The sequence below is a fragment of the Spodoptera frugiperda genome, chromosome 1 (genome assembly GCF_023101765.2).
Source record: "Spodoptera frugiperda isolate SF20-4 chromosome 1, AGI-APGP_CSIRO_Sfru_2.0, whole genome shotgun sequence".
NCBI classification, from domain to species: domain Eukaryota; kingdom Metazoa; phylum Arthropoda; class Insecta; order Lepidoptera; family Noctuidae; genus Spodoptera; species Spodoptera frugiperda.
In genome coordinates this window covers 9423693-9441363 of record NC_064212.1, presented here as the reverse complement: position 1 = coordinate 9441363, position 17671 = coordinate 9423693, and the positions used below count along the sequence as shown (strand labels likewise).

At 37.6% G+C, this 17671-nt stretch overlaps 1 protein-coding gene across 3 annotated transcripts in view; it reads left to right on the top strand.

Moving 5' to 3' along the window:
- Positions 1 to 13739: 13739 nt before the first annotated feature.
- The window catches only part of LOC118273208 (uncharacterized), a 163524-nt gene continuing 159592 nt past the window's right edge, over positions 13740 to 17671 (top strand). The window contains exon 1 of one of the 3 annotated variants that reach the window (XM_035590050.2): positions 13740 to 14269. The gene's annotated coding sequence lies outside the window, so the exon portion shown is untranslated. The remainder of the gene's footprint in view (positions 14270 to 17671) is intronic. The other 2 variants (XM_050694157.1, XM_050694152.1) reach the window with 2 other exon arrangements.

Below are 17671 nucleotides of genomic sequence, written 5' to 3'. Positions count from 1 at the left end.
CACGTAGTCTTAAAGTGGAAAACAAAATCAACAGCTTTTCCTAATACCACTTATTTCATATCGCTTAGCATTTAAGATGATCGTAAAAGTATAAGTATTATTGTTATTTCATTGTTGTTTATACATAAGGCGTATTAATATGTAGGGCGCGATACAGCCAATTATTTCTCTCCGATGTTTCTCTTCGCTTGAGTAGAGTGGAAACTGACCAGTAACATCTATGATGAAACTAGAGCGTCCATTCTATTCTTAGAAAAACTTGGGTGAAGTCGCATCGTCCTCCACTTTGAAAGTTTTATGACTCGGATGAGATAGATCAGGGATCGGAATGCATTATTGCCTATTCAAGATTGTGTCATCTCGACCGACGGAACTTTTCTATCTATGTCAGGAAAGACGTTATAAAAATACATTTTTCAAGTTTTGTATCTAAATGGGACCGTAATCATTTGTCGTGTTTCTGGCGTTTGTTTTGGAATTAGATGGAATTGGGTGCAGTATCGAAATTCATACAAATCATGTGTCTTTTTTAGTATTTTGTATTTAAATGTCCTGAAGTTGGAGTAGTACTTATTATGATCATATCGTTTGTTCTCGATCATTAACCAAATTCATGAAAATATTTCAGCATCTTAGCTTTAGTTATGTTTTTAATATTTGTATTGTTATTATCGCTTCAATATCTAGGAATGAAGTGCAGAATACAAGCTGATTGCTTCTGCAATGTTGAAGATTCGATCAGCTTCCAATGGGGTCTAGTATCGTCGAGTCCCGATGCCAAATGCGGAAACTTTGTCAGATCACGGAACTCAGCGCTCTAATCCTTACAGTGCACCTCTTTACATTCAAACTGCGAGATTGGAATTATTAAGATTGAGCTACGATTGTGCTAAACTTGTCCGAACACTTGAGCCGGGTTCTCATTCAGATGCAGATTTAGGTCAGACGTCAATTGACTTCGAACAGTGTAATTAAGCGACTTTTGAAAGTTAGATTGCTTAATATAATCCCATTAAATTATATTACTGTATACTGTTTTGTTTCTTAGACTGCCAAAATGTTTTTGTTATGTAGCGTTGTTGATGTTTTGATTATTTAAAATAACGTTTTGCGTTTCATTTAGTATTTTACCTCCTTGTTTCGTTTGAAAAGTATCATTTTCATTTTACGTGTACCCATTGGCACTCGTATTCGTATTGAAACTCACATAAAAACTGTGAAGCGTATAAAAAGTATGGAAAGGAAGTTTACGCAGCAACTTTTGTAGAACTAGGTCATAACTCTGCTAGGATATTCATACGTTCTATTGGCGGCGTGTGGTAACTCACGGTATTCAATAAAGCCTGAATGAAGCCCGTGGAAAAACATGTTGCTAACTGGAAATATATTTCACGTACAAAAGAAAAACGGTACGAGATTGTTGATGCCGATTTTGTTTTATCACGATCCTTGCTGTGTCAATTTCCTGTTAAGTTAGCAACGGCTGTATGATAATAAAATATTGACATTGTTTACGTTAGTCTCTGTTCCTCTTTGCATATTTCGAGGTAACGAAGCCTCTGGAGATTTACGCCTAATACTAAGGTATCAAAAGATTTCCGATGGGATATTCTCCTAGAGCGGAGATTATGGCTGTCTACAGAAATGGTACATTCTCTCGATTCATTCCGATATTAGATTACGATTTGGTGAAATCCTTTGTTTAGGAACTACATTTGGATCATCATAATACGGGAAAAAATATTTAAAATTTTCCTGAAGTCGAATTGCGGCATTTTACAACGTTACCTATAAAATATGATTAACATAATTCACGTCGGAGGAAAATATGTGATGCAATTAGTTTGAAATTTTCTTGTTAAATGAAATTGGAAAGCGTTGATGCGAGGCGTGGGGAGGGGAGACAAGGCGTTGACTGAACGTCTTCTGATGAAAAATGTTGACTTTATATGGAAAATTCGCGCGTGATTCGCATACAGCTCGCGTGAGGGGAGTGAGTATCATCGAAAGATACGACAGTGTAACATAACAATGTCAAGTGAGAGGCACATTTGTTTATTCGTTTTCTTTAAAAATGTTATGTGTAAACAATTGAGTGACGATTTCTGGTGATCTATTGAATAGGCCGCCATAATACAAGACAGATGTGATTATGAATAAATAAGAAACTGATTAATTAGTTATAATTATTAGATTTAACGACTGAGTAAAAATTTTCAGCTAAAAGGAACGTCGCTTACAAGGTAACAGATCATTACTCTCAATCTTAATATTGATTCAGTTTAAGTTTATAACCAACAAACGTAATACTGGTTAAGAATAAGTTCCCCAATACTAACTTAATCCCCATCCCCATGTTGGTTTAGAGGGCGGCGGCGGTCGATTGCGCACACGTCAATCACTTATCCCATCAAAAACATCCTGTAAAAAACCCAAGTCTCGCAGCTCAGTCTTTCTACCGTCAAAAGTTGTGAGATCCATGTAATACCAAGTCGGTTAATCTATTTAGTGTCTACTTGAAGGACCTTCTGTCTTAAGTTATTACATAAGTTATTATCATGCCAATATTAAAAATATTTAACGTTTTAAACAAATAGATCGACTTGGACATCGCTTGATTTGATTATTAGTATGTATCACACTACACAGCACGACGGGCCAGCGACCAACAGGAACGAGAGTTTCAATCGCGTGAGGCGCGAGAGACTAAAGAATCTAATATAATATTGTAATATTCATTTTGTTTTCATGCGATGTCCAAGTCGATCTATTTGTTTAAAACGTTAAATATTTTTAATATTGGCATGATAATAACTTATGTAATAACTTAAGACAGAAGGTCCTTCAAGTAGACACTAAATAGATTAACCGACTTGGTATTACATGGATCTCACAACTTTTGACGGTAGAAAGACTGAGCTGCGAGACTTGGGTTTTTTACAGGATGTTTTTGATGGGATCTCACTTCTTTTTTAGAGCCTTTCTTTTTGATACCATCTACTTCTAACGAATTTTGTTAAAGGTCTTATGATATTTTCTTATTTTTATATGTAAGCCTTTTAGTCGTAAATGTAATTAATAAAGTCGTAAATGCCTCGAAACCTAACCTATAAGTTTGCGATTTTCATTTATCAATCGAAATTATAAATGAAAATCGCAAACTTATAGGTTAGGTTTCGAGGCACATCCGAACAGCATGAGGGCGCTCGCACGTATGCGTGCGGCTGCCGCTCGCTCGAAGGCATTCACATTTCATTGTTCTGTCATTTTGGCGTATATTTTGCTTGTCAGTCATAGAGTAAAATAGAGGCCAGTCTGTCTGTAAGGAGGCTAGTCGCGCTAACAATTTATATATAACAGATTTAAATTATAATATATTGTTTTATTAGATTTTCGTACTTCAAGACATGTCCAATCATGTGTTTTTCATTACGTCGACCATTTTACAAGTAATAATGTTGTTCAGTTTCATGGGCTAAACACACCCTTACCCACCCTATACCCCCTCCCTTGCCTCATATGGTAGGTACCTATCTACACCTATTAAATTTATAACCACCACCAACCACCAACTGCATAAATAACTTTGTAATCCCATATATTTATATGGGATTACAAAGTTATTGATGCAGATGTAATCCCATATATTTATATGGGATTACAAAGTTATTGATGCAGCATAAATAACTTTGTAATCCCATATATTTATATGGGATTACAAAGTTATTGATGCAGTTGGTGTATTTGAAAACTGGACCGAAATTACAAAATATTTAAGTTTTCCCATGATTAAGACACTAAACTCTATATGTATTCCAAATATGAAGCTTCTAAGTCTGCTAGAAGTGCCTTGGACTTTTGATGATCGGTGAGTCAGTGAGTGACAAAATTTAGAAACTTTAACAAGTTGTCATTCTTAAACTACTGGTTCAAATTGACTGAAATTTTAAATATTCCGTGTTTATACAATGCCGGATTAGTTACTGAAGATTCAGGTTTCTTGCTTTATCCACAACTGAATTATAGGGGGTCGAAAAAGGCCCGAATTGCTTCGAGAAAAGGATGGTACGGCCGTGCCGCTTTTTTTGCTCGACTTGGCGGCACTGCCGTGCCCCAGATTGTCCGTTGTTTGTGTATTTACCTGACAAGCGATAAACTTTATGTTATTCCTACACACGACATCTGTAGCGTGACACATGCCAAATAAAACTATGAATATAGCTATTGTATGGGACATAAATCTACATATCTATAGGTACTTAAATTATAAATCTGAATAATTTGTTTGTTATATTATATTTTTATAATATCTATAGGTAGTGTGACATACTAAATGAACTAAAAACAACGGTTTACTCACGTAAATAAACAGACAAAAGCAACGCCAGCGCCAGTGTCAACGCAAGGACTAACCAATAGGCTACGCGACGACGACGCCGCGTCTGCGCACGATACTTATGGTGAAGAGTCCCTTTGTGACTCGAAACTAGTTTTTCTTAGTATTTTTAAGTGAATAAAACGTTATTTTTAATTAATTTGTTTGTCGTTTGAAATCGCTAATATCCGGAACTACTGGCTGGAATACATATTATGTTTGTGTTTAGACAATTTGTCGAGAAAGGCTATAAAATATCATATACGTTCAATAGGAGTCGAGTAGCATGTGAAACAGCGCGGGAGTAGCTCGTAGTAAGATAACAGTCGTATGAAACACTAAATCATGAAAGGATTTCCTTATTCGTACATTTTACGTGCAATTTAAAAGACTAAGTTTTACGAGTGTGTTGCAAGAGGAAGGTTTTGTTCACACCACTGAAGAGATTCGTGCGAGAAGATGATTTATTATAGAAGTGTTTACCTAGCTTTTGTGTTTGTGATAGGTTTTAAGTATTAGTAGCTGTCTTCGTATATCTTATTGTAATTTTCTTACTTTTAAACTCGGTTTGTTGTACATAATAATGACTAGTGTACTATCAATAAGATTTACTTTAGTTAGACAATATCATCGAATTTTCTTATCTACAAACAATTAATACATGTTGTGATTTAGGTAGTTACTTACTAGAATTAAAAATATTCTGTGTTTAACAAACTTATTACGCTAAAGATTTATTTTCCATGACTAGCCTAATAATTCTTATTTGAATAATATAATATATACTAAATTTTTGATAAAAGCAAATTAATAGGTACGTGATTAGGTATATGGCATTGTATTGGAATTAGCTGTAAGATGTCATATTGTTCGGTTTTATAAATAAATAAATAAATAGATATTTCAACAACTATCTGTTATGCATTACCTATTAAGTAATGATTACTATTTACAACTTCCTAATTGTAATTCGATAATATATTATACCTACCTACGTATGTTGTTGCCAATTTGATTACGTATCAATTAGAGTGGTTAAGCTTTTATGGCTATGTTAACATATGATTAACTTTAATGAATTAGCTATTGGTATTGGGTAATTCATAGAATTAGTAACGGTCTAGGTAAGTTTGTTTATAACTAAGTATTCTACGCTTCTAAGTGCGTGGTTAAGGAGCTATTGAGAACCCAATTTCGTAGTAACTTCATTTATTATACAGTCTTCATCAAACTAAATACCATTAATTAGGTAACAGTCTTAGGAGATAGGGTCTCGAATTAACTGAAACTAACGTAAATTAATTGCGCTAATAAAGCATTTGTTACGCTTAGACTGAACTCAGCGTTAATAGTACGCCATGATGCCGTTACCGTTGTACAATACATTTACTGTAGCGTCAGCAAAAACTTTCTCCGCCAAACAAACAAGTAACATTAGTCACTGCTGATACATTACAACATCGTACTCGCCTTTCTTTCTCCAGCTGCTCATCATTTGTCATAGGTGCGGCGCCTGTCCATCTGAATAAAACATGGCAGCCGGCAAGAAGTCTGCAGGGACCGATTTATAGTTCACTCATATCCAAGTAAGCGCCTTTATTTCCGGACAGTTTAAAAATAAAGTTCCGCTTCACTATGTCGCTTGCACGGAGCAAGACCCTCGGTAAATGTGCCCTCTTTCGTAATATCAACTCCCTCATGGTGATATTATAGCCAAAATATGCCATTAGTTATCATAGATCGTGCTAAATAATGTAAGAATGCTGAAGGCGCTGAAGGCTGTGCAGACGGCCGGCTCCCGCCCACGGGGTCGTCGACCTCGCGCACTATTCCGGGTCCCCCGCCCCACATTTTTCTTTTCGGACACTATACGGCTGGCGGGCGCAGCGTACGCGGTGCGCCTCATGAAATGTGCTTCGTCGTCGTCTTGCTGAATACGCGACTATTGTTCTGCTTTCGCAATTTCATGTGTAATCTGCTCTGTTCATTTTTATTTACTATCCTTAAAGTAGTTTTACTGAAGAAAGTATACAATTACAGGGTTTATACCATTGCTGCAAGTACTTTAATGCGCTTTTGGGGCGATATTATACCTTAATACTGCTGGGGCTTACAGACTTTATGTCGTGTGAGCTTCGTAGCAAGCTTAGGTCGCGTCGTTCGTTTTATTTTTAAGTCTCGTCTCAAGCACCTAAGCTATTGTAGATTTATTTATAAAATAGTCGTCCTCCGTTTGTTGTACAGTCATGTGTACCTAATATAAAAATCAAGCTCTGAATGCAATGGAAATGCTAAAATAATTTCTATTCTGAGCTTGAAAACATTCATTATAATATGGGTGTCTTGACTGTATCTTAGTTTTGTCACCGTAAGTGCTAATGTTTTCAAAAGGATAACCCTTTTCGACGTAGTTCCAATATAAATATCATTAATATTGAAAGACTAGACAGCGTCTACTGTAAAACGAGATTGTATTTGAATCATATCATTTGTTGAATTCGAATCCGTAGCACGTAGCCATATGATAGTGCTCATTGTGTTACATCTGAGAATTCTTAAAGAAATGAATACGTATCATCTTGATCTCTTGAAACATACTCTGTGGTCAACCAAAGGTTGTAATTTCTCAAAGAAGTCTGGATGAAGGACGGCTCAATTACTTGGTATTCAGTGCGTAACGAGCGCGGCTGAGACGCTCCTCCTGCTGCTCAAAGAAACTAGCATTTACAGCAAATGATATTTTATTTATCAATCTACGCTAATTGACTATTCACAGTTCGTGCAATATAATGTGCCTTATGGTTGCAAATGAATAATTTATAGTCTTGTTAGATTTCGAGTTTGTTTTCGAGTATTATGTAGTGAGTTTTTCAGGTTCGACTAAGACGCAATTCTTGTGAAACACGCAATGTTTTTCATTTCATTTTGTATCAAAAATCAAAAAATTGATAATTGGTGTCATAAAAATATTTTTTAGGCATCTATATTATTCGGTTTTCTAGTTTTTGTTTTCTTATGTGTTATGGGGAGATATTTTTTTTTATTTATACTCGTAAAGGAAGACTGATAATGAAAAATCTTTAAAAATATAAACATATATGGATACCTATATCAACAAAATCTAATGATAAGCTTATCTGATTTGAAATTCAGAAGGGTTTGAGGGAGAAGTAAATCCTGACTAATTCATTTGGGTTTAACATTATTTCCCAAGCTTTAATCTCTTGTATTTAATATTTTTAACAGTGTGTCTGTAATAATTTATGTAGGGGGAAGTGAGGCCGGCTTCCCGCTGGCGTATTGCAGCCACCTTAATGATGAAAATCAGTTTAGAGGAGCTCGGTTCAGCGAGTAGCGACAGTTTGCGGCCGCTTTAGCAGAGGTTAGAGGTATCTTCTATCCTTACATCACTCCGTATACAAGAGCAACACTCCTTTTGAAGCAAACCGTTTATTTAAAATGTGAAAAACATCCAAAAAATTGTGAACACTCTTTGTATAGTGGCGTAGCTTTACCATTATTTGTATGTTTGAAGTTATTCCCACTTTCCGTTTGCGTAAATAAACATCGATATAAATAAGTAATGTGTTTCGTAAGTATATTGTATTCTGCTAATAAATAATGGATCCTACTAACCTACTTACAGCCCACGACTGAGAACACCGAAACAAACGAGGTTCAGTCGAGGATCTCTCCGTAATTAAATACTTTAGCCCGCCCTTCACAATGTCGACCAGCGTTTAGCCAACTTAAGTTCTTTTCATTGAAGCCATCAAGGAAACGGAGTAATTACGCCATTCTACGCTCTTCTATACGCAGCCATGTAATGTGACTTGTAAATAGGTTAAAGACAATGTGTACATGTTTCTCTGATTATTATCTATATATTAATACGTGATGCCAAAACTTTGGACCGCTTTTTACGAAAATTGCGCGGATGTAGGAGCATAAAATTTGGTACACTTATAGTTTATGTGTAGGAGAAGTGCAGGACGCTAATATTTTTCAAAAATAATGCTTATAAAGTACATTAAATCAATAAATAAAACATTACACACACATGCATAGTATCTGATCGTATTTGACAAAACGTCAAAATCGATAGACAATGCGATGATATTTTCACGTCTCATATGAATAGAGTTTTATAAAAGAGTTTGTTTGAGTTTGAGTTAAATAAAAATTATCCTTGAACGTATTTTAAGTGTTATTGTAAATTAAATCGTATATGGTCGAATTTCGATCACTAGGCGACCACTAGTATACATAAAAATGTGTCGATTTGTTCTGAGTTGCATACATACAATCGTATACTTATGTACATACATATCGATATACACACATAATCGAGTATACATACATAATCGAGATACATACAATCGTAAGATAAGGTGATACAAAGTTTACAATAGGGGCATTCTACATTTTATCATAGCATAATAGTAAACAAAAGTTTGAAGTTGCAATCAAGTATTTATTTATTTTGATTTCATTTCAATTGAATTATGATGTCATAATTTATAAAATAAATTGTTCGTTTTGTTTATATGAAGGTAATTAAACATTTTATTGTATACGAATATATGCTCAACAGCAATAGGCTCATACCGTAATGTTATACGCTAATCCTAGTGGGCATGTCGTAACAGCTAACTGCAGTCTACCTGCCAAACCTGCTGATTATGATATAATCCCCGGGGGAACCATTAATAATACCGTTTTATGATGGCATTCATGGGTTCATTAGAGACCGTTTACGACTACTAGCTGATAGGACACGGGCTCATTTAAAGTTATTGTCTAATTTATTTATTTGCGCATTTTAATGTCTCGCCTTTCAGTCCGCCATTAGGGAGCCACGCTTTGTTTTGTTCCCACAAATATCGTTTCCACGACCAAAACCTTTTTGTGTCTATAAATGGCCACTAAAAATATATAATTCCGCAAAAAAGCGTCAAAAAGGTCCACGCTCACCGCAATCGTATTTAATTGATATAATTGGCATTTAGGTCTGCCATTACGGAACCATCCCGGGCCGGCTCGACTCGGCCCGTTCCAGAAACAAGCGCAATTTTTTCATTTCCCTTGCCAAAATGAAATTCGCCTGTGCATTTTTTTCACAATTCCCTTTCAAAGTTGTTCATTATTCAGTCGGATCCCTTTTCAGAATTTTGGGCATCGAAGATAAAAGTAGATCTGCGTAAACCATGTTTGTTTCCTCTTTTTGTAATATTGTAGCCACGCATTAGTTTTTTAATAAAATGTATAAAGCATTACGACTCCTTTGATGCGAGACTTTCATTTCACTGTACCATGAGACGTTATAAACATGTTCACCAATTTTATTTTATTAAACGTGCTTCAAACGTATGCGTGTGATGGATGTGTTAGTGAGCTGGGATAAATATTTGATCGTGCAATTTTTTATTATATTCGCGTACGGTTTCGACTATCGTGTACAAAACCAAGTGGTATCGAACCCAATCACGTGAACTGTAAAAGAGAAACCTCAACAAATTCTAGTTTTCTATATATTGCCGGAGCGCGCAATAAAAACAGTTGAATTGATTGCGGTGTGAGAGAGGGCAGCGAGCCGCTCAGGTTGGTCTGGGTTGGCCCACGTGCAATTCACATGAAAAATGGCCACTAAATCACGGGCGCCACTTGAGGCGATCTCCCCGACTATAACCACTACAACGATATAGGGAGATACGAGCCGACAATGATGTCACGTAACGTTCGCGAGGTCGTAGTAAAAGACTATTACTCTTATTTTATCCGATTTTGTAGAGTTGAGTATCGAATAGCCGAGTACGTTTTCCGATGACTCTTGTCAGCTCCATCTATCATTGTTGTGTGGATTCTGTACATTCATTGAACTAATAAAAATATTAAGTACAAAGTCAGGTTAGGGATTTTGGGTTGGAAATATCAGCTTTGAAGTAAGTACGATATTTGAAGCATTTTCAAATCAAGTATCAGAAGATCTTCTGACTATATTCAATAGGGTTGCTCCTATCGAATGTAGTCACCAAGACCACTATGTTTTCTAATGGTTTATTTTACGAATGTTGTTTGCACTTAATAATTTCAGTATCATAACTTAAGCAAGTTTATATTAGTCTGTGTACCATAAAAAGAGGGTATGATGCCTGAAATGTGGCGATAACTTGGATGCGGAAATGAAACATACGATGAAGATAAGTTGTTATTACTGTTTGTTATGTTACCTTGGGTCATGGCGGGAGAGGGAGCCATGGGGTGGACATCTAATGTCTGCAAGTAACGGCTATCGGCTGGATATGTTGCCCAAACGACAATAAAATGTTTCGACCATGGCGGGACGGAATGCGGAAAAATGCAGAGTCGCAATATTCGTAACTACGTACGTATGTACGACAGAAATGGAAAATATTTTTTTTGTCTACCTTCTGTGAACATTATTATGGTAACGCAGTAAACTGGAAGTAAAAATAGATGGATATTGTGTATTTGGGTACGCTAATTCACATAATGTGTATTGTATTTTGGTTTAATATTAATTACAAATTATAAGCACAGATTTCCTTACGAAGGTTTCCTTCACTGTTTGTCACAGTGGTGTCTAAATAATCTTAGAAAGTAGGTATATAGTATTCGTAAAAAGTTACATTGGTACTTGCCGTTGGTAGGTTTCGAACCCGCACCCTCGTGCTTGAGAATCGGGCATATCAAACCTCTGGGGTACCACAACACAAGCGATTATAATGATCTACTCGTAGGTATGCCATATTCCATGCAACCTAACATTAGTAACATGTTACGTCCTAATTGCAGCCAGTGTTGTAGTAATTTACTGGCCATTTAATTGCGGGCCCCGGTGTCAAACATAATATATGTGTACATTGTAGGCACACTAGCTGGCATAGTATGTAGAGTAAAAATTATTGCATGTTCGACGGCGGTAACGTCAGGTGCAACGAACATAATCGGCTAATTAGCGCTAGTCCCACGAGTGCTTGCGTAATTTTTCAACAGATTTTTAAAAGGATTGCGCCAGACGTCAAAGCCCACGGTGTTCTCTTATTATGCAGTATTGTAACACTGGATAAATACCGGGTCTGCGGGAGCACCAATGCAAATGAACGTTTTTATGTGTCCCAGCGCGGAGCGGCGGGCGGCGGCCGGCGGCGCGCCGCTGCATTCGTCTGGCGAGAATTAAACCGTGCATCTGAAAAGGTTTAAGATGAATGAGAGCCGTACGCTTACAATGCAACAACAGTTTAGAACAACTTATTCCTGTTGAGCGAATGTAAACAGTCTGAGTTTTATTTGCATCGCAATGTTTACAAATACGAGCGGCGCATTCTTACCTATTTCACTTGAATGCGATTATTAAAATCTTCTTTTTCAGTATTTACTTTTTTTGTGGATGAAAGTGGTTCGCGTGGAAATACGCAGCAACGTTCGATATCGATCCGCGATATTAGCTGTATATTTAGGGACATAGGTACTCTGTCTGAGCCGCGTCTGAACAGGAAATGACCATCAGATGAGCCGTGCCGTTACCGTTGGCTATATCTGTGTTGTATAGTCATTAAAGTACCTGGATTGTGTAAATAAGTGTTTATTGTGGTAGACTGCGTTTTTACCTACCGAGTTTAAAAACACTTTTAATACTTTAATTAACCTTCTAAATGACACCTGTGAGTGTATAATTGGCTTGTAGTATGAAGCCTGCACGATTCTAAATCTGTCATATCGTTGGGAAGTTATGAATATTTGCTGTATGAAAATATGAAAATTTGCATCGGTGATTGTGAAAAAGGATTTGATTTAAAACGTATCTACATGTATGGGGAGATGAGATGATTGAGGGAGCGGGGGCCCTTTTATTCGCGGCCTATTGCATAGCCCCGAAAGGCAAGGGAAATATTTTATGAAAATATACTTTTGTTAGAAACTGACTTGTGGAAAATATTTATGGGTTTAAAATGGCTTTCGGGGATAATCCCGTTTTTAATATTGGTTGAGATTTTTGATTGAACGGCGGAAAGATTATTTGGAAATACACAAATAAGGGAGAGAAGATTTTCTTCGGATAATAATTACGTTATCGGGGAGAAAAATGCTGCTGTGTAACAACAGGTCGATCAATGTTTACTGAGTACAATTAATCTGTGCCAACCTTGGCATCGTTTAGAAAGTAGAAGTTGAGCATGATTTTATATTTAACATGTTTGTGAGCATTGCTCGGTGCAAGTAAAAGTATTTCTCCAATAAGAGCAGATGCTACGTATATTATAAGAGGTATGGCGTGTCGAGATGGCAGACTGGCCAGATGACGCTTGTTATTTAGTTGGTTAGGCTGTGGTGTGTGGCTGCTGCGTGTCCGCAGTTCTCGGAACCCGCGGGTTAGTGGGCTGCGGGCTACCCTGCGGCTGTGGCCAGACGATACTCGCTCGCTATTCGTCTACCTGCCTCCCTCTTACCTTACCTTTCCTGCCATTAAGCACCAACCATTTTTCTTCGGTACAACAAACACAAAACACTAACGTGAAATTTTATGGGAGTCGAAAGAATGAGTTATTTTTGTTTTAAACAGTCCATTGTTGTCGGTACCCTGCGTAAGTGTTACTGCAGATTTTTTCTACATTTTGTTCCCGTGGAGCTGCCGACCATCAAGAGCTGTCGTAAATTTATCAAATCATTGTACGTAACAATTTGACATTCCCCTGTTTCTTTTACTCTTAAGGCACTTGAGTGAACTCTCGAAAATTCTGTTTATGATAAATGGTTGGGGAAGTGAGAGTGACATGGACGCAGGTTGCACCCTCGGGTCCCGTCGCCGGCGATAAAGACTCAATCACCTGCCTCCGCCTGCTCGCCACCCTCCTCGCGTGTATCGAACAATTCCTAACAAATGATATTTATCATCTATTATTATGCAAGGAGTGTGTGTTACCGATAAGCCTCAAGCTTTAACTTTTAGTAACATTTTATTGATTGTATATTCCAACAGAGAAGCACAGTGGTTGATAAAACAAAGTTATTAGATAATCTAAAGCCTAAAATTGAAAGTGCTGTAAATATGGAAAAAACAAGTTTTAATAATTAAAAGCGTTCTGATGAAATTCACCAATTCTGTTGATATCGAGTTGCGTGGAGCTTCTAGTAAAGACATTGTCAATTTTTATGTCAGAAGTTCTAAAATGAAAGAATGACATTAATATTTGGTTACCCGTATCAGTGGTATCATCGTATGTTGTATCAAAATAAATATTTTGGGATGTTATGGTAGGCTGTTTGTCGGAGAGGCGCGCGCACTGTCGGCAAGCGGCAGGCGGCGCGTCGGCGGAGCGCGGGGCTTCATCCTCGGCACTCGCAGCCGCGGCGCCCTCGCGGCTCAGTCGGCGCCTGACCACGGCCACGAGTGCCGCACTCTGCTCCGAGCCTTACGACACGGGCTCGCTAACCTTGCAAACATCGCAGCTTTCGTGATACGCCATGGACGAGACAAGTCATTAAAAATATTACATGAACTGCTCTCCCAGCCGTACGCTGGTGTCCTAGCGACCGGCTCCGAACTTGACCTGTGATTGTTTGCTCCAACTGTCAGTGCGCGTGTTGTGCTTTATCGATAACATAACCTGTACGATTTCAAGGGCACAAAGACTTTGGTTAGATAGTGTTGTGGATGTAGTGTTGTGGAGCTGTTGGAACAGGTCTAACTTAGTCTTTCTTTAAATCTAAGTGGGCGTATTCGAAAGTTTGAAAATCGATCGGGTGACGTGCGTGCGTGGGATTGCGTTTACGTAATCTTTGTTTACCTTGGGAATATGCACTGTGGTGACTACTTGCCTTCTTATTCCTGATAGGTACGCGCGCGATAGCCCGGACCAAAACATTGTGTGGGTAAGTTGGCTTTGCTGACTCGTAACTTGTTCTTTTGTTGTGTATTCTTATTTGTTTTCTCTTAGATTGTTTTTTTTAGCTCTACGTAGATATTCTGTTGTAGATTTTCGTTTTCTAGTTAGAGTTTAAAATATTATTTACGTTTTTTATTGCTTGTTTAGGTAACAAATGTTTAAATTCTAGGTTATCATGATACCAAGAGAGCATCCAAATAAATATTAAGAAAGTAAACAAGCGTTTTATTGTAATTACTGCAAGCGACTGTAGCACTGATCAATTAGTGAAAGCGTTTTAATTTTGATAGCCTTACAAGCGAACAGAAGATTTCCTTTCTTCCCACTCAGTAGCGAAATGGTTTTCTACGGCGTGGGATGAAAGAGCTCGTAACAACCAAAATGGTTAATGGTCGTAAAGCCAAAAAGGTTTAATACTTAGCTTACATTTTAAATTAGTTTCTAAATATTGTATTAGAAGCCCGACATACTTACCCAAGTGGGATCCTCTCCTCTTTTGTTCCCTTTGTAGGTAAGATACCTGTCTAAGTACCAACCTTGTTAATTCTGGCATCGACATCGGCTCAACGTAGGAATAAACTAGTAATAATACCAACAACGTTTTCAGGTCGGCCGTGTTAAAATTACAAAAAGACATTTTGGTAAAATAAAAAATAAAGAAAACCTCCCTCAGTTTCTTTTTTGATGATACCGCGATACACTTTACACCATAGCGGTTCCCATAAATCTTACCATCAAAATATACGAACAGGTTAGGTAGCCGTGAACCCCTTCTGCATTGATCCTGACCGGTTCCAGTACAGTAATTACACAATGAAAACAGGTTTTACAAAATTATGTGAGAAAGCATAAACTTGGGAACCGTTACGGGCCGTTAGTTATAAAATTGCTACGTCTGTGCAAAATTTATTGATTATTATTTTAATAGGATATCCACGTAGTAGCTGCTGAGAGACTTACTTTGAATTCAGAAAACTGTCTGTAGAGACATTTTCTTAATCACCCCAAATGGTTCCATTGTTCGTACTTATGGGTCCTCATTGGCATTTAAAGGACCATCACATTTATTGTCATCAGTGCCTAATTAAACGATTGCCTTTCCAATGTAGGAAACCACGTTATCAAAGCAATGTATCTCCATCGTGTCAATTAAGAGAGCCAAGTTTAGGAGGCTTTAGATTGATATTACCTATAAACAACATTTATGAGGATGGTCATGCCTGAGGGTAGTTGCACTATTCGTTCTTTCAGGCGATGGTCTGCATATTTGATGAGCGGCAGTCGTGATACAATGGCGACGGGATGAGGTCGTCTAGCGGACAGAGCATGCCTTCACTCCTCCATTATACGAGCAGGCTTGCTACTTATTTTGTGTATCACAACCTCAACAGGTTTAGCATGATATTCTAGTAAATGTTTACACATTTAACGTACCGTTCACGTGAAACATGCAAGCACAAAGCAAACAAACATGTATGGTTTTAATCTCCGGTTTCAGAAGCCATTCTATTTGATTCAGGATTTAATAGTTGATTCACTGATTAAAGACTTTTTGTGGCTTCTAAACAATGAATATTTTCTTCAGATCAATGGAGCATACAGGAACACATATTTATTTACGGTCTCTCTTAATCTTAATTGGATTTTCCTGAAAGCTTTTCAAAGATTTTCCTCTTTCAAAGAGACTCCATGTGCAAGATGGTTACGCTAGAAAGCATTCAGCTGTAATATTTCAAATATCCTGGTACTAAGGTAAGAAAGGTAAAAGTGTACGTTTAACTAGTTTTTACTCCTGAGAGCAGCCTGGGCACTGAGTGCAGTTCATCCTCCTTCTGATAATCGTACCTGATTCATCTTTTATCGAAGAGAAACATATTTTATTTGAAATATAGGATTTTATAGAAAAATGTATAAGTTAGCGCCTCGATTCATTTCCCTTTTACATTTCCTCCTCCGCTCCTGATAGGAAATAAATTCAACGATTCAGTTCTACCTGTTTCCTCTCTGTGAACGCTTTGTTACTGCCCTATTTAAGCAGCTATATTTAGATGTAGCTTGAAATAACGAGTCAACTTATTTTACCTCTTCAATAAGAATTAGTACTGTAGCGTGGGTATTAATTCCGCTCGGCCGGCTCAGCCGCGCCGCGTCTCGCTAAGGCAGCAATTCCCTTCTAAATTATTAAACAAATTATGCTTAAAATTTTACTCAAGTAACATAATAAATCAATGCGAAATCGAATTAATACTTTAAAAAGAAAATTCAAGTTGAACTGCCTCAAGTCGCTTATAAGACATTCTGTTAGGAACTGAAACAGCTTTTACGGATGTCATTAGGCTTACCCACGGGAAATTAGAATAAATTACATAGCGTAACAGTTACGTTACAACGTGCTCGCATGTAAAAGTTGGCGCGACATTTTACATGAGCAGTTTCTTTCTACCTTCTGAGAAAATTAGATTACGATCTTAGTACCTAATGTAGGCGGCACGTTCTCTCACCTGATAACAATGTGGCATTAAGAGATCTTATCTCATCCATGATCAGTCCATTAAACAAAGTGGATAAACTATTCATTCGGAACATGGCCCAACGGTTGATGTGGGCGCTGATTGCTAAATTAGAAATTGTCATTGATAGATCAAGCCGAGCGGCTGACCGCACTTTGGTCTGTTTGTAAACAAACTGATGGCAAATGAAGCGAGCCGCACCGCCATGCGGCATGCGCCACACGGAACTATGACTCAAGCCTCAGTTCAGATGATGCCATCAGTCGGTGGCTCGAGTGACGCCATCAGTTGGGACTCGAGTGCTGCGCAGTTTTACTCATGTTACTAAAGAGAATAATGTATACTATATTAAAAGGTCAGAGTATGAGATTATTGCAATTAGAGTACACATTAGTGCGTGGCGGTGTCTCTGTCACGTTGAGAGGCTCGCCCTCTAATGCGTGTTGAATGTAAAGACCAGGTACGCCCCACATTACTGGGTCCCCGGGGACGCAGCGTGCCTCACACCGGTCTCTCTACCTACATCACCTACATGTGCACGTATCCTTGACGAGAAGTGCTCGTATTGAGTTACCTGGCCGCTGCCAGCGGAGTTCAAGCATAAATCACTTCGGCCATTCTAATAGCCATACACTTAGTTTAGGTACTGTGCTTTACAAGTTAATGTGTCCATTTTCATTGTTCCAATATCGACTCTCTGATGACTCTTTAATGATTTCATTATGCGCACAATCTATTTGAGAGACTGACTGAAAATAACTTCTCATTATTTGAGTAGGTAATGAACTATGATCATAATTGAATTTTTTTTGGGTTCGTCTCGATTGAAAGTTTCTTTAAAGTCGTTTCTCGGTACCATCAAATGAGTAAGTAGTTTG